The 18,959-nt window shown below is 34.0% G+C and overlaps 1 protein-coding gene and 1 non-coding gene across 2 annotated transcripts in view; one reads left to right on the top strand and one right to left on the bottom strand.

The window, feature by feature from the left end:
* ERBB4 (erb-b2 receptor tyrosine kinase 4) overlaps positions 1 to 18,959 on the top strand; it is a 1,176,406-nt gene that overhangs the window by 270,585 nt on the left and 886,862 nt on the right. The gene's annotated exons all lie outside the window — the stretch shown is intronic.
* LOC132014802 (small nucleolar RNA SNORA40) lies at positions 2,433 to 2,558 on the bottom strand. The gene has a single exon (XR_009403440.1). It is a non-coding gene; the product is annotated as a small nucleolar RNA SNORA40 (small nucleolar RNA).

Genomic DNA, 18,959 nt, shown 5'->3' with positions numbered 1-18,959 from the left:
TCCAGTGATTAGAGAGGTTAGCCAAGTTGGGAAAACACTCACATAATGGAATAAAATGTATTCTCCTTACTTTGGTTTCTTATGAGTAACAAATACTTTTACCCTTCCTTGCCTTGAAATGTTCCTGAAATTAATGTGATAGACAGACTCAAGGTATGTATGTGACTGCATATTAGCTATAGCATCTCCCAGAACCTGCCTCCTCTCAGAAGTTAGGATAACACCACATCCCTGGACACTGTGATGAAAAAGATACTGAGGGAAATAAAGTGATTTCAAGTTCAAAGTGCTGCCTTAGCCTTGATGGCTATTAACAAGTGAGTGGTATTTGAGAGACAGGCTCCAGTCCCAGCTTGTCACTGAATTACTTTGTAACCAAGCTTATAATCACTTCAGCTTTTGGAATTTCATTTACCCCTATCTGTAAAATGAGGGGATGGGAAAAAAAAAAAAAAACAAACAAAACAAACAAAAACAAACCTGAAGTCATGCCAGGTTTCAGAGGGACAACATCAATTTATGCAACATAGTCTAACATGGTAGAGTAGGCAACTTTAGGGCAATTTAGCGACTGTCAGTGAACACTGTGATTACCGGAGTTTGGGGATTTTCTGAAATGTAAGTTCTAAGTGATCAAATTATTCCCTATAAGTTTGGGTATGCCATCAAATTATTCTTAAATATTATTTTTACACTTTGATGCACAATGTGTGAATATATATATGATTTTTAGACTTGTAGTTTTATAAATTCATCATGTGCTCAAATGCATACAGTTTGTAGTCTGTGTTAGACAATTGATTTCACTATAGCACTTTATACCACATTGAAAAAGAATTCCACAAATTACCCTTGTTGCTATTTACTAGACCTAAAATTCTGCTATGCCACACATATAGGCACAGAATTTAAATGAACAGAAAAATACTATTTGAGCAATGATGTGAAAATGATATACTAATTTAAGCTCTGTGGTATTTAATGAACCACATAATGTGCCATAGAGACTTCAGAGCTTTAAATGCAGAAATCCTCTAGAAACAATGCTCTGCCTTGTAAGGGGAGAACAAGATGGCAAAGAGCTGAAAGAAATCGGAGTGATCCAGATGGCTGAAACACGGAGAGCTTGAGTAAGTGATATGAATGAAATGGGTAAGTCTGACAAAGGAAAACAAAAATTTTTAAAAATGTGTGATTACAAAGAACCAATAGTGAGATGGATAATTTCCATTTCTCAAATATCTTTATTTGTCTGGGTATGGCATTCATTTAGAAGGAAATCTGATAAGATTTTATATCCCCAGAGAAGAATTTTCACCTACTATGTGTCTTTTAAACTATACCCTAATCCCTTTCACATCTCACAATTATATTTTGCAAATGATGTAATTCCCATTCTGCTTTAAATATTGGGAAGAGAAGGAAGCAAATTCACTGGGATCTCTTAAAGAAAATCAGTTAAATTACCTTAATAAAACTAGCCAACTAGAGAAGGTAGGAGAGAGCATTGAGATCTATGACTCTTTTAAGTGATTTTCCAAATTACAGCTATACTTTTTTAGAATAAGAAAAATAAGAGGGAATGATACTACTTAAAGGGAGGGGGAAGAACAGTTTTAGTAAATAATTCCTGAAAGAATATGATTTTTCCCCCATTTTTCATTATCATTCCCTCTCCCCCAATTTCACTGTTTGAGTGTAAAACAAGTTTAGAGTATAGAACTGAGTGTAACAAGCCCACTGACCTGTTCTGAGTCTTTCAATAGTGAGACACGTACCTTCTCTGGCCCCAGATTCTGATACCCTGAAATGAAAGCTTTGAATGAGTAGACTTCCAGGGCGCCTCCTCATTTTAATGGTTCCAAGTCTTTAGTCCATCTTTCAGTTTAATTCCATTCCATATGGGGCGCCTGGGTGGCTCAGTGGTTTGGGCTGCTGCCTTCGGCTCGGGTCATGATCTCAGGGTCCTGGGATAGAGCCCCGCATCGGGCTCTCTGCTCCGCAGGAAGCCTGCTTCCCTCTCTCTCTCTCTCTTTCTCTCTGCCTGCCTCTCTGCCTACTTGTGATCTCTGTCTGTCAAAAAAATAAATAAAATCTTTAAAAAAAAAAAAATTCCATTCCGTATGCTTTCATTCTAACATCTAATTGCATTGTTCTGGAATTGACTCTGGGATGAATAAAGTTATGACTGCAACATTTCACATGGAAAATGTTGCTCACTTCAGGAAGAAAAGAGATATGTATAGGAATTTTTTTTTTTCCTTCTTGAAGATTTTATTTTATTTATTTGACAGATCACAAGGAGAGAGAGAGGGGAAAGCAGGCTCCCTGATCAGAGAGCCCGATGCAGGGCTTGATCCCAGAACCCTGAGATCATGACTTGAGCTGAAGGCAGAAGCTTTAACCCACTGAGCCACCCAGGCACCCCAGATCTTGTTCCTTCTTATCTGTATCAAAACTCATACTGAGCCATGAGTTCTGGGTTGCAAAAGAGGATGTATTTTTTGCACTTTGTCTAAGTCTTTGTTCACAAACTAAACAAAAACAGCAAAAGTGCGATTGTATAGGAAATATTTAAGACATGTTTTGGAACAACTGCTTTTAAGTATAGAAAGTGATTAAATCTTGGACTAATTTATTATTAAAAATTTCTGACATTAAATATTGATTTTTCACACTTATCATTGGAGAAAACTATTTATGAATCACTTTGTTCTTCATTAAACTTCCAGCATGTGTTAAACATTTTTGGTTTCTTTCCCTCGTACATTTATAGCAAATTAAGCATTCCAAGGGAACATTAGGTGCTCTGATATAAGGGACTTGTTTTTTGACAAAACCGATTTTCATGTCTTACCTTAGAAGTATATTGGTTGCTATAGGGACAAATTAATGAACATGTGCTCCTAGTAAAAATGGGCTGTGTAGCCAACCACTACATTTGTGAAAGCAAACTGGATACCTAGTATTTAAACAGGTAATCAGGTACACCTTTCATTGTTTATTTAGTCTGTGTTGGCATCACATGGTGATTTAGGACCTTATTTTATTTTCAAACAATTTTCTACCTTCTGAGGCATATTTTCAAGTTCTTTTTAAAGAAAATTTACTTCCATTGTAATTCATTAACAGAGACCAAAATTATTTTAATGTTGTTTGTTCTTTGTTAAAAAATGAGTAAGGTCTGTTAAGAGAAATAGTTCTTTTCTAAACTTTAGAATATAATCACATTTCTCTTTTGCAATTAAGCATTTTTAGCCTATTCATGAAGGGTATTTTTATACGCTTTGTAGATTAAAGTATTGTCCTTAATTTGAGTACTCTCTCTAGAAACTAATGACCTGTACATTCATGAGATTCTAATTTAATATAAAGGAAAAAGTTTGCATTTCAACACAAACAATAAAAATGAGTTTCAACAACTTTTGAAAGAAAAGTAAGCCTCTTATATTGACATATTTGCTGAGAGAGGATGATCCCATACAGACTTTGATTAATTAGAAAAACAAAAGTTATCTCATCAAATTAATATGAAGACAAGAGTTAGAGAAAAATTGATAGGATGAGGATGAACAGCAGTAAGATATGATCATAGAATTAGCCTTTGAATCTTTATGAACACTTACTGCTTTGATGATGATAATTATGAGATAAATGTGCAGCTGATTTTCGTTAATAAAATAGGATCATTAAGTTACAGAATTATGAAATATAAACTACATATCCCCTTTCATCCTCTCTCAACATTCCCATCACAAATAGAAATCAGTGACATTATATTATTTGTGTGAAGCTTTAATCTTTTCCTTATGGAATTTTAATAATCCAAATGTATACATTTAAATGGAGAGCTGAAAGACTTGGGTAAGTTTGGCAACAAATGTTAAATCTGATATTTTATAGCACTTTAAATTATTATCTGCAAGAGTTCTAGAAAGCAAAGGAAACTCAGCTCAAGTAGTGGCATTGAGTGTAGAGAAAATTTTATTATCCTACTCTCTTCTACCCTTACAACTTATTACTTACTAAATATTTGTTTAATAACTCAAGTTATGTTGTATTAAAATGTACACAAATTCACGCTAAATTATGTGTAATTGTTCTGATGTATTTAACTTAAAAATCCTTTCCTCACAAAGGTCTGAATTTTAGAATCTGCAATGTATATGCAAAAGAAACCAACCAAAATTTTTATGATCCCCAAAGTACAGTTATATCCTGTATCTCTGACATAGATCCAGAATATAGCTCTGGAATCCAAACAAATGTTATAAGTGATTAATTTTCTGTATGAGTATGAATGGTTTTTTAATATATATATATTTTAAAGTGAACAGTTATGCTAGGAAGTAAGGCAAGTCAACACTTTTTTAAAAAAATCAATTCATTAATTTTATTAATTTGGGCTTTTTTTTTAAATGTAAAGATTGCTTTTTTACTTCCATTTTACTTCCATTGTAAAATAACTTTTTAAAAAAAATCAATTCATTAATTTTATTAATTTGGGCTTTTTTTAAAAATGTAAAGATTGCTTTTTTACTTCCATTGTAAAATAACAGCTGCCAAACGTGCCTACATTTTATTTTTTTTCATTTTGAGATATAGTGAAAGAGTAGAAAAATTGTATGATTTGCTGATTTCAGCTAGGCTGTACTTTTGCATAGAAGAGTTGTCAAACATGAAATGATAAGCAGAATTTAAATGTACAAAGACATTTTGTTACTGGTATAGACTAGAATCTGTCAATTCTCCTTGACTCGATGTGGTTTTTCTATGTGAGACTCTAACGTGGTGCTGCTTTTCCCCCTCACCGAAAAGTCCATAAGGCTTTCATTGTGTAAAGATAGAATTGTATCCATCCATCTCCATTTTAGAAATATAAATTCAATTATATTTGATAAAGTTAAAAAGAAATCTTCCAATTGTCCATTACGCATAAATAAAATAAAGGACCCTTGTGCTGACTAGTTGGCTCATGTACAGAAATAAAACATCCCTTACATTTCAGCAATTTCTATAGCTTGTGGTACTACTATTTTATGTGTTGGATTTTATATAGAAGAAGAATTGACAAAATTCCAACAACAACAACAAAAAACACTTTTACCCCTTATAGCGATGTTTGAAGTAAAAATTGATAATGACCTAAGAAGTCTTGTCATATTTAATAACATTAATGGCAACTGCTGAGAAGGTCTGAGGTTTTTAAAAATGAATGATCAGGAATGGATTATTGTGTTACTAGTTTTATCACAATGAAGTCCTTAGTGAAAAACAGTCATTATCAGATTTTTCAGTTTTTCATTACAGGTAGCACAATGAGTTAGAATAAAAGTATATATTTTCCAAAATATATTTTGAAGCATAATAGCTGTTACTCCTCTGTTAATAATTTGTATAATTCATTCAATAAACAATTCTTCTTTCATCCATTGATATATATTTATTAAGCACCTACTGTGTTTTGTTCTAGGTATTTGGTCTCTGTTAGCATATGAAGTGAACAGGAAAGACAAGGGACCTTGAGACTAGGGAGGAAAAGCAAGTAATAAACATATAGGCAATACTCAAGAAACTTCCCTGTAGTGGTAAGTTTTTTTTGATGGGGTGACCAGGGAAGACCTCTCTGTAGAGCTGATGGATGAACTGAGACCTCAGGAACAGGAAACAGCCAGCCTTAAAAAGATCTGGTGATTTATTGGGGCCAAAATATTTGACTTTGCCTTAGGCCCTGGAAAAGCAATGAGGAATAAAATAAGACCGTGCCCTCCAGTTGCTCACAATGAATATGTTTTGCTTACTTATTTGGGGATGAGATCATTTGGGATCCAGTGTGGTCACAAAGTCTCATTAGTTCAATAAACATACATTAAAAGTTTTAAATGCATAAACTGGCATCAGTTTAAAACTTGGCATTTACTATTACCCTTCTCATATATATTGCTTATTAACATGATGTATGATTTTATATTTTACTTATCAAGCATGTGTAAGGTTCAGAGTACTGGAAATACTTCTCTTGATCTTTTTAGTCAAAGTGTACTGCAGCCCACTGCCCTTAAATCTGTCTGCCAACTTACTTCTAATATACCTCATTCCCCTTTGCTTGCTCACTATTCTCTCACGTGATAAATAACTCTGCCTTATCAAGGTCAGTTGGAAAGGCCCCTTTTACATATCTCATAAATTTTAGCCAGGTGCCACTGATGTGAGATTAATGTAATGGCACCATGGCAAGCACTCAAGCTTGTCTTAATTATGCTAAGGTTGCTGGTTCACCGTTTCTCTTCATCTGTCTCCTGCGTTAGGGAACACTAAACACTATGTCATTAGATTGTCTGTTCCACAACATTGGCTCTTTGCATTTACAAAGTCATCAGATGGCTTATGACATAGCTTTTCTAAGAAATTAAATTAAACAAATAGTGAAAACAAAAATTAGGGGTAAAATACCTGAAAAAGAGAAGGTTTTGAATTGTAATCAGAAAAGGAAAAAAAAAATCTACTGTGTTCCATAGTGATTTTCCTCTGAACAATGAGTTATTCAGCAGATCACAGGGAAAATTTTGACTCTGGGTGATCTCAGGTATGAATAATTATGAGGTTTCTTTCCTTTTAAGAATGAAGTCTCCTCATGTGTGCTATTGGCCATGATCCATGCACACATTCTCAGAAACCCTTCTCCTTATCCTCCCTTCCCTTTGTGAATGACCAGTTTCTAGGGGGAAGCGATCTCCAAGCCATATGTCCTACATGGGTGTTTAATTACCTCATCTATTTTTGCTTAAAGTTCCCATCAACATTCCAAAAGGCATTCAAGCTTAGTCTCTTGCTGAATTTGGAATAAAAACAGTTCATTGCCCTGGCTTTTCAAATTTGTGATGATTTGTTTTGATTGTGCTCTCCAGATATTAATATGCTTTTTATGAGGGAACAGATCTCTAAATTGTCATATTCCCTTGATTTCTTAGTTCGAGTAAAAATCCTTTTTGAATGGCTGCTATGTTCTAAGGGATCTGTTTAACCACGGGTAGACCTAAGAAACAGTCAAACTCAAGATACCTGAGATAAAGATGATCTTTTGTATATGATGAAATACTTTGAGAGAATAATGCTTTGGTTAATTATATGGACTCTGGAACTACATTTCTTAGGTTTAAATTCTGCCCTCACCATTTACTAGTTACATGACCTCTGACAAGTTAGTTCACTTTTTCATGCTTCATTTCCTCATCTTTGAAATATGAGTAATAGTATTACTGACCTGTTAAAGTTATTTTAAGGACATTGGAAGAATGTAAAAGCATATGGTTCAATGGGTGATGCATGATTAGTGCTATATAAGGTGTTTGGTATTACTATCTGGACTCTTCTTAAGCCAAGAGTTCACAATGCCCTTCTATGTGTTTTCTTTTACAAACATTTTGAACCTTAGTCAGAACTCAAAAACTCTTTGTATCAAATATGTAGCAGTATAGATTTGCTATGTATTTTATAAAAGACTGAGAGGTAACTATAAGAATAGGCTTGATTACAAGACTACTAACTGGATAAACAGAGTTTAATATGTTGTATGATAGTCTTGCAACTAGGTAAAAAACTAATACTAATAAATAAAACTTTCTCACATTTCTGTAATGTTGGCCCCTGGGCAATGAATCTGAAGTGGAGACTCGTGTTTTTCTTTTTCTTTCCAGAAAATGTAAAGGAATACCATGAAGGAATACTGTGTCAGTTAGGAAATCCACATATGTAAAGTTATAATAATAGTCCTCACTACTCAGTGAATTTATGTAAATATTTCAGTAAGCAGTGTACACATTTATATAATACATGTAGGATGTCTTAATTTGGCAAAGAAGGCAAATGTATAGCTTGTATGTTTGAGGGCTTTATTTAATAATTTAGAAAGCATATCTACTTGATAGCTGAATTGTAAATAAAAACATTATTTTCAAATAATCTCATTTTATATTTTTGAAAGAAATGATAAATTCTAAGTTCAATCGATTTTTATCTTAGCTTCATATGGAGAAGTGGAAAATATTAATCTATAATTCTAAAAATTTAGAAATATTTATACCCAGCCCCCCCCCCAAAATCTCATAAAATTATAGGATAGTGAATCAAATTTTAAAACTTAAATTATCAGTGTCATTTGTGGTGATAACTACAAACTGTCCTATCATCAGTCCATGTATGTGGCTTAACCCAGTAAAAGCGTTTTGTTTTGTTTTGTTTTGTTTTGTTTTGTTTTGTTTTGTTTTTACTTTATAGTCTGATACTAGTCAGGTGACTCTTCTCCAACCTGAGACTACGGATGGAAGAGATAACATAGGTTGCTATAGGACAGAAAATGTAAGGGTATGGGGGACACTTATCTGGGCCTGGAAGTGGCCATATCACGTCTGTTCACAATTCATTGGCCACCACTTAATCATATAATCCCACCTCTAACTTTAGGGAGGAGTGAAAAACGAAGTCTTCTTTTGTACCTAGAAGAGGAAAAAGGTATAGAATGTGCTGAACATTTAACATCTACTTCATGATTCTTTAACTTTTGTCCATTCTATATATATATATATATATATATATATATATATTTTAAGATTTATTTATTTATTTGAGAGAGAGTAAGAGCTAAAGAAAGAGAGCACACACAGAGGGAGAGGGAGAGAGAGAATCAGTCTTCCTGCTGGGTAAGGAGCCTGAAGCAAGGCTCAATCCCAGGACCTTGGGATCATAACCTGAGCTGAAGCAGATGCTTAACTGAGGCACCCAGGCACCCCTTTTTCTTTTTTTAAAAGAACAGTTAGCATACAGTGTTACATGAGTTTCAGGTGTACAATATAGTGATTCAACAATTCTGTATTTACCACTCAGTCCTTACTATTTTATTTTTAAAATGAACCAGATACTGTAGCTATATGTAAGACTCAAATTCAGTACCTTTTTGGCAAAGTGTGTGTGTGTGTGTGTGTGTGTGTGTATTTACAAATATAAATCTATATGTGTATTTATATTTATGATTAAACATTGCAAAAAAAGTAAAATTCTTTAATTTATGTCATCAATTGATACCTATTTTTCATATGTTATTGCAGTTCAGTTAAATTGACAAATATACATTGAGAAAATTTAATTCCTGTGATGTACCCATGCAGTGTTCTCATAAGTTTCTCAAATGCAATCTTGCTTTAGGAATTTTTTCTTGGGAGCCTCTTCTTGCCTTTGAAAAAATTTCCCCAGGAAAAGTGGAGATGTCATATTACTTTAAAAATAAATGTTTCAGTGTCTTCTATTGTATGTCTCATTAATTAATGCCTACCACCTTGAATGAGGTCTGTTTCCTACTCTTTTGGCCATGCTTGATTCTTTCTGATTCCCATGAGAATATATCTGACCTGTGTTTCATTATTTTAGTTCCTTATTGGGTGATTTAAACCAATCTAATAATCTGATTTATTTTAAGTACTGTGATAGTAAGTTCATTTCAGTGTCTGACAAAACATATGTAGCCTAGTGCCTTGTATAGTATGAAAAATCTTACCAGGTCCATCTACTTACATACCAAGCCTTTACTGGGTGTTATCTTACTGCATAGCATGTGCTGTGTATTATGTGGAACATAAATGTGAAAGGAGAAAAAGGACCTTTTGCTCAAGGAGTTTATGATTTACTTGCAAAATAAGGAAATAAGGCGATTTCAATTAATTACAATAGAAATAGAAAAATTACAATAAAACAATAGAAACAATTATAATAGAAACAAAAATTAAAATAGAAAAATAAATATGATAGAAAATACAAAAGAAATAGAAATTACAGTAAGAAACAAATAGAAAATTTGTTATTCTTGAAAAGAAAAACAATAACATAGAAAAAAATAGAGCCAGAGTTCTGAGAAAGTACAAAATACTTCTCATTAAGATAATGCTTCATGGGGAAGGAAACATATAAGTGGGATGTCAAATGAGTTGGAATATTTATATAATATATAATACACTTAAATATTTATCATTTGACATATATAGCATTTCTAAATAAAGGAATACCAGGGTTGGGACGCCTGGGTGGCTCAGTTGGTTGGACGACTGCCTTCGGCTCAGGTCATGATCCTGGAGTCTGGGGATCGAGTCCCGCATCGGGCTCCCAGCTCCGTGGGGAGTCTGCTTCTCTCTCTGACCTTCTCCTCGTTCATGCTCTCTCTCACTGTCTCTCTCTCAAGTAAATAAATAAAATCTTTAAAAAAAAAAAAAAGGAATACCAGGGTTAAATGCATACTAATATTCCCAGTGTCTTAGGAATAGTTTCATATTTTCAGCTTCTTAAATAATGGGATATAGGAATATGGTGATGAAAGATGTAGGTCACAAAATGTGGTTGTGACCAGTTATGAAAATGTTTGTTGAATGTTGCGCCAAAGTTTACAAATGGTTAGGTGTTGGGCCACTGATACTTTTTTTTTGACATTATTAATTACCATCATCTTAGATTTGCCTTATGAACAGTTACATAAATCAAGGGTTTTGGAGAATGCTGAGGTTGAATCGGATAAAACCTGGGTGAAGCTCTGCTTTTGCCCTTCTAAAGTTTCTGCCTCAAGCACAGGTCTTTAAAAAAAAAAATGGTAATGAGGAATTAGTTGATCTCAATTCTTATAAAAGAATTGGACTCTTAAGTTTGCTATATAACCTCAGGAGGAGTTTTTTCTGAGCAAAATTTTTAGAGCATCTGGCCTCTGCTTCTCTTGACTTGGCTTCTGCTCCTTCTAAAACAGAATGTAGATACTTATCAACCTGGCAGCACTCTCCTTAAACATTTCATAGTATTATTCCTAAAGTGTACCTGGAGGAATTCCAAATCTAAATGTGGAACTCATATTTGTGAGATAAAAGGAATAGGCTTTTATCAGAAAAAGTCTATTGGGAAGTGATACTGATTCCCAATTATTAGAACAAGAGAGAGCACTAAAGAAAAGGAAGGTGCATTGACAATTGTTAAAATACCATTTTAGAAGGAATGCATAACTCATAGTGATGATTTTCAATCACCGAGACTATGATGTTGCCTTGTGATTTGGGAAAATTAATTTTAAGAAGTAAGAACATATTACAGATATTGTGAGAAATCTTTGAATTTGTAACCATAAGATAAAATTATGATAATTTTTGGAATCACTTTCAGAAAAGATATTCTGAAAGTTGCAGATGAAAATGCTATCAACCTAATTTAAAGATTTTATTTATTTATTTGACACAGAGAGAGATCACAAGTAGGCAGAGAAGCAGGCTGAGACGGGGAAGCAGGCTCCCTGCTGAGCAGAGAGTCCCATGTGGGGCTGGATCCCAGCACCATGAGATCATGGCCAAAGGCAGAGCCTTAACCCACTGAGCCACCCAGGCACCCCACAACGTAATTTAGAAAAAGATCAAATATTAAAAAAAAAATGTTTTCTAACCTACTTTCTATCAACCTGAATGTCCCTTGTGTAACAAGCGTGGTAAAATGGTGGATTAATGAGAAAGAGCTGGAATTCTTAATGGACAAATCACCTACCACTGTTGCTTCGTTTAACAGGTATTAACTTGTTGTCAGGCATCGTAACAGTGCTGAAATGAAGTGCTGAAAGTCTGAATCAGGCAGTGCTTCTGCCTTCATAGCTTTCCCCATTCTGTGAACAAATAGGCACTAGATAAATACATGAACAGATTTTAATGTATTAATCACATATTCTAATAACTGCTCACAGAAATAAATAGAAAACTGGAATATAAAAAGAATTCTGGTTATCAATTGCATAGCAAACTGCTGCAAAACTCATTGGCTTAAAATGGTTTATAATAATAGAAAAAATTTTATAGAGTGTGGGGCAAGATATTTAACAAGACCAGTGTGGATGGCTTGTCTCTGCTCTACAATGCCTAGAGTCTCAGCTGGAGTTTCTCCATCCCCTCTCCTTCCTTCCTGCCTTTCTTCTTTCCTTCTTTCCCATAGCCTGTCCAATGGCTAACTTGAGCTTCCTCCAAACGTGAGAGTCTCAGGGATGTCAAACTTCTTTCCTGTTATTTAGGGTTCCAAATGAAAATATTTCATGAGAAAGAAAAGTGGAAATTTTTAAAAGGCCAGGACTGACATAGTATCATTTCTGGCTATCCACTATTAGTAAAAGTGATCACAGTAAAGCCCAGATTCAAAGGGAAGGCTCCTTCCATACTTCTCAGTGGGAGGAGCAAATGAACCAGCTCCTCAGTTACTTTAGGGAATTTCTGATAAAGAATATGCCTTAAGCTCTATGCTATCGTCGCTAAACTAAAAAACCAACCAACCAACCAACCAACCAACAACAACAACACAACCTGAAGAGGAAACAGCAAATAAATATTGCATTTTGTTTGATGTGCTCCTTCGAGGCCTTTGGTGTTATGATACCCAGTTAGGGATAAAGAAATCATTCCCCCTGCCACAGAAGTGGGAAGGAAAGCAAGGAGTAAGTGATGAATTAGTGACCCATCACTGGAATTTGGTTGAGTGTATATAAGAATGTGACATTACTTCCAAAAAGCTTCCATGAGTCAGAGAGAAACTGGTCTTGGACATTAGAATCTGTGACTCTGGATCTCATTGAATCTTTGAATCTTATTACATTAACAGGAGAAAACCTTGAAATTTCTGGGCCCATGTTTACTTGTATTTCCATAGCTATCCCCAAGTATTTAATCTTATCTAGATTAATCTAATCTAATCTAAATTGAGTACATATAATCAAATGCAAAAATAAGTTATAATGGCAAAAATATCTGAACTATATGTATTACAAGACTCAAATATCAGTTAATAGTGTATCTCTGTTCTCTTAATGGATTATAGATCATGCAGATCAGCTGACTTACCTCACATAAATGTGTGTGAACATCATGGCTAGAGCTACATTCCTGCTTTTTACATTCTGAAGGTGTGAACTGAGCATACCTGTCATAGAGTGTGTTCATTGTTCTACTGTCCTCTTTCAGCCTCTGTTTCTCCCTGGCATCCTGTTTTCTGGGGATAAAGGTAAATGGCATTTAGGTGGGTAAGTAGTCAATCCAGTTTCCTACTGCACAGCTAAATTGCAGTAACATTAAAAAGGCAAGTGACTTTTTTGAACTATAGAATTCATGCAGTGATATGGTGACAGATCCCCATAGTTTTCTGGGCATTTTTGCTCTCTCTTTTGGCTGCCTGTTTATTTTGATTTTCCAGTGTTAATCATATACATTATGTAACAGGAAGGCTTTTTAAACCACATACATTTTTCTTTTTTGCCCACATTTTAAATACTTTTATTATTGCAAAGGCAGAAGTGCTAATGACTTGTTGAATCAGTGTTTAAATCTTTTATAAGACCGTCAAAAACAGAAAGGTCAATATAAATTAGATAAATTGAAGTAATTTCTTCTCTGAGTGAAAGATATAAGATAAGAAATTAAGCTCTTAGGATTCTTTTTTATTTTTTTCTTCAAGTTTTTATTTAAATTCTAGTCAGTTGACATAGAATAAATATTGGTCTCAGGAGTAGAATTTGGTGATTTATCACCTTGCATATAACACCCAGTACTCATCACAAGTACCTTCCTTAATACCCTTAATACTTAATAATTAATACCTATTTAGCTCATCCCTCTCCTACCTACCATCCTCCATCTTTTTAGGATTATTTAAATTGACCTCTAGTGTTTCTTTCAGAAATGCTAGCTCAGGGGTGCCTGGGTGGCTCAGTGGGTTAAAGCCTCTGCTTTCAGCTCAGGTCATGTCCCAGGGTCTTGGGATTGAGCCCTACTTCGGGCTCTCTGCTCAGCAGGGAGCCTGCTTCCTCCTCTCTCTGCGTTCCTCTCTGCCTGCTTGTGATCTCTTTCAAATAAATAAATAGAATCTTAAAAAAAAAAAAAAAGAAATGCTAGCTCAATAAAAGAAAGATCAAAATATCATGTGAATAATTTACAATTGTATAGGACATTTTTTCAACTAAGCATCCCTTTTAGCTATGGGAACAGGACAGGGCTGGGCAAATTATGGTCCAGGGATCAAATCTGGCTTGCCACCTGTTTTTGTAAATAAAGGGTTTATTTTTAAATTTTTAGTTACTTTTATTTATTTTTTTATAAACATATAATGTATTATTAGACCCAGGGGTACAGGTCTGTGAATTGCCAGGTCTTCACAGCTCTCACCATAGCACATGCCCTCCCCAATGTCCATAACCCAACCACCCTCTCCCGCGCCCCCCCACGCCACAACCCTCAATTTGTTTTGTGAGATTAAGAGTCTCTTATGGTTTGTCTCCCTCCCGATCCCTTCTTGTTTCATTTATTATTTTCCTACCCCCCTATCCCCCCATGTTGCATTTCCACTTCCTCAAATCAGGAAGATCATATGATAGTTGTCTTTCTCTGATTGACTTATTTCACTAAGCATAAGACCCTCTAGTTCCATCCTAAAATTTTAGTTACTTTTTTAAAAAATTAATTTATTTATAAAAGTTAAGGTATAATTGACACATACTATGTCAGTTTCAGGTGTACAACATAATGATTTGGTATGTTGCAAAATGATCAGCATAACATAAGTCTAGTTAACATCTGCCACCATACACAGCTACAGAATTAATTTTTCTTGTGAGGAGAACATTTAAGATTTTCTCTTAATTTCTGTCTTAACAATTTCTAAGATTTCTAAGATTTCAAGTTCTAAGATTTGTCTCTTAAACAACTTTCAAATATATAATACGTTGTTATTAACTGCAGTTGTCATGCTGCATATTAGATATCCTAGACTTATTTTATAGCTGGAATTTTGTAATGGTTGACTCTCCTCACCCATTTCACCCAGCCCTCATTCTTGCCTCTAGCAACCACTAATCTGTTTTCTTTATTTCATTTGTTGTGTTTTTGTTTTGTTTGTTTTAAGATTTCGCAGGTGAGATCATATAGTATTTGTCTTTCTCTGTCTTACTTCACTTAACATAGTGCCCTCAAAGTCCATCTGTATGGTTGCAAATGGCAAGATTGCTTTCTTTTTTTTAATGGCTGAATAACATTCCATTGTATCTATTGTATTACATATTATACAATACAATATAATATACATATATGTATGCATATATAAAAATATACAATTATCCATCCATTCATTTTTAATCTATTCATTCATTGATGGACATTTTGGTTCCTTACATGTCTTGGCTATTGTAAGTAATGTTACCTGGAACCTAGGGGTGCATATATCTTTTGTGTTGTTTATTCTTCAGATAAATACCCAGAACTGGAATTGCTGCATCATATGGTAGTTCTACATTTAAATTTTGAAGAGTCTCCATAACATTTGCCATAGCAGCTATACCAACTTACTTTCCACCAACAGTACACAAGGGTTTCCTTTTCTCCACATCTTCTCCAGTGTTACTGCTTGTCTTTTTGATAGTAGCCATTTTAACAAATGTGAAGGTGATATCTTACTGTGATTTTGATGTTGAATGCCCTCTCATGTACTTGCTCATCTGTATCTTCTTTGGAAAAATACCTATTCAGATTCTCTACTCATTTTTACTACAATGATGATGATGATGATTTTTCTAATGAATTGTATGAATTCTTTATATATTTTGGATATTAACCTCTTATCAGATATATAATTTGAAAATATTTCTTTCAGTTAATAGATTTCTTTTTCATTTTGTTTATGGTTTTCTTTGCCATGCAGAAGCTTTTTGGTTTGATGTAACCCCCCTTGATTATTTTTGCTCTTGTTGACTTTGTTTTTGGTGTCAAATCCAACAACATATTGCTGAGATCAATGTCAATGAGTTTACCCCTTATGTTTTCTTCCAGTAGCTTTATGGTTTCATGTCTCACATTTAAGTTTTTAATCTGAGTTAAGTTATATATATGGTGTAAAAGAGTAGTTGAGTTTCATTCTTTTGAATGTTGCTGTTCAGTTTTCCCAGTGCCTTTTACTAAAGAGCTGTCTTTGCCCTATTGTATATTCTTGGATCTTTGATCATAAGTTAATTGCCCATGTATACATAGGTTTATTTCTGGGCTCTCTGTTCTGTTTATTTGATCTATATGTTTGGTTTTATGCCAATACCATAATGGTTTTTGTTTCTTTGTTTTAGAGAGACAACACAAGAGCAAGGTGGGGGAGGAGCAACACAAGAGCAAGGTGGGGGAGGAGCAGAGAGAGAGGGAAAGAAAGAATCTCAAGCAGACTCCATGCCCAGCATAGAGCCTAATGTGGGGATTTATGCAGCACTTGATCTCAGGACCCCAAGATCATGACCTGAGCTGAAATCAAGAGGTGGATGCCCAGGCACCCCATCAATACCATAACGTTTTGATTACTATAGCTTTCTAATACAGTTTGGAATCAGAAAACACAATGCCTCTAGCTTTGTTCTTTATTCTCAAGATTGGCTATTTGAGATCTTTTGTGACTCCATACTAATTTTTAAAATTGTTTATTCTATTTCTGTGAAGAATGCCATTGGAATTTTGATAGGGATTACATTAAATCTATAGATGCTTTTGGGTAGTATGGGCATTTTAACAATGTTAATTCTTCCAATTCATGAACATGCATATCTTTCCATTTATTTGTGTCTTCAGTTTCTTTCATCAGAGTCTTAAAATTTTCAGTGTACAAGTCTTTCACCTCCTTCATTAAATTTATTCCTAGTTATTTTATTCCTTTTGATAAACTTATAAAAGTGATTATTTTTTAAATTCCTCTCTTTAATAGTTCATTATTAGTGTATAGAAATGCAACACATTCCTATATATTGATTTTTTATATTCTGTAGCTTTACTAAATTTATTCATTAGCTGTAACAGTTTTTTTTTTTTTAAAGATTTTATTTATTTATTTGACAGAGAGAGATCACAAGTAGGCAGAGAGAGATAGAGGGAAGCAGGCTCCCTGCTGAGCAGAGAGCCCGATGCGGGACTCGATCCCAGGACACTGAGATCGTGACCTGAGCCGAAGGCAGCGGCTTAACCCACTGAGCCACTCAGGCACCCAGCTCTAACAGTTTTTTGATGGAGTCTTCAGGGTTTTCTGTGTATAGTATCATGTCATTTCCAAGTAGTAACAGTTTTACTTCTTCCTTTCCAATTTGGGTAATTTTTATTTTTCTTGCCCAAGTTCTCTGGCTAGGATATACAATACTATGCTGTACATAGGGGGTAAGAATGGGCATCCTTGTCTTGTTCATGCTGTTAGAGGAGAAGCTTTCAGTTTATTACCATTGAGTATGATGTTAGCTGGGGTCTTGTCCTATATAGCTTTTATTATGTTGAGGTACAATCCCTCTATATAAACCTTGTTGAAAGTTGTTTTTTTTTTTTTTTTATCATGAATGGATATTGAATGTTGTCAAGTGCTTTTTTCATTTATTGATGTGATCATCATATTTTTATACATTTTGGTAATATGGTGTATCACATTGATTGATTTGTGGATGCTGAACCATTCTTGCATCCCTGGAATAAATCCCACTTGGTCATAGTGTATGATCCTTATGATGTATTGCTGTGTTGAGTTTGCTAATATTTGGGAAGGATTTTTGCATCTATGTTCACCAAAGATATTGTCCTGCAGTCTTTTATTTTTTATTCTTTTATTTATTTATTGTCTTGTGGTGTCCTCATATGGTTTTGGTATCACAGTAATACTGACCTTATAAAATAGTTTTTGAAATATTCCCACTTTTATTGTTTAGAAGAGTTTGGCAAGGATTGGTATTAATCTTTGAACAATTGGTGGAATTCACCACTGAAGACATTAGTCCTAGACTTTGGTTTATAAGGTGTTTTCAAATTCCTGATTTAAGCCTTTTTTTTTTTTTAAACTAATAATTGATCTGTGCAGATTTTCTGTTTGTTCATGATTTAGTCTGGGAAGGTTGTATGCTTCGCAGAATTCATCCACTTTTTCTAGGTTGTTCAATGTGTTAGTGTATAAATGTTCATAAGTAGTCTCCTATGATCCTTTGTATACCTGTGGTACCAGTTGTAAAGACTTTTTCATTTCTAACTTTATTTGAAACTATTTAAAAGTCCTCTATCTTTTTTTCTTGGTGACTCTAGCTTAAGATTTCTCAATTTTGTTTATATTTCCAAAGAGCCAGCTCTTGGTTACATTGATATTTTCTATTGTCTCTTTAGTCTCTATTTTATTAATTTCTGCTTTGATCTTTGTTATCTTCTTCCTTCTACTAACCATGGGCTTAATTTTTTTTCCCTAGCTCCTGAGGTGAAAATTAAGGTTGTTTGAGATTTTTGTTTCTTGAGGTAGGCATTTATTGCTATTAACTTCCTTCTTAGAACTGCTTTTGCTGCCTCCCATAAATATTGGTATGTTTTACTTCCATTTTCATTTGTTTCAATGTATTTTTTTTATTTTGCTTTTGATTTCTTCATTGACTGGTTGTTCAGCTTCTGTAAGTGAAAGTTTGATTGGAACATGGTCACACTCATTTGATTATGTATTATCAGTAACTGCTTTCAAGCTATAACACAGGATTGTGTAGTTTTCAGAGTCATGTGGCCTGAAAATCTTAAAATATTTGATTTACTATATGACCTCTCTCAGAAAAGTTAGTTGACCCCAATATTGGAGAATTAAGTGCATATGTGAATTAACTCAAATAATAGTAGTAGTATTATTTCAAAAATGCAGAAATGTCCCTGCATATTTTGGTAGATATGCCAAAATAAATAATACTTACATATTTATAATAGACTGTACTCTACCAAGGTGGGCATATCATATAATTAAGTTAATGTTTCCAAGAGGTACAAAGAGTTTTACATGATTTTGTTTCCTATGAAATCCTGATTTTGTGATATTAAATTTTATCCATTGTTCTGAATATGTCTTTTTCAACTCATTAAATTAGAGTATCAAGGTTGAAAGTGTAATCA

Source organism: Mustela nigripes, chromosome 3 (assembly GCF_022355385.1).
Source record: "Mustela nigripes isolate SB6536 chromosome 3, MUSNIG.SB6536, whole genome shotgun sequence".
NCBI classification, from domain to species: domain Eukaryota; kingdom Metazoa; phylum Chordata; class Mammalia; order Carnivora; family Mustelidae; genus Mustela; species Mustela nigripes.
This window is presented reverse-complemented; position numbering and strand designations above follow the sequence as displayed.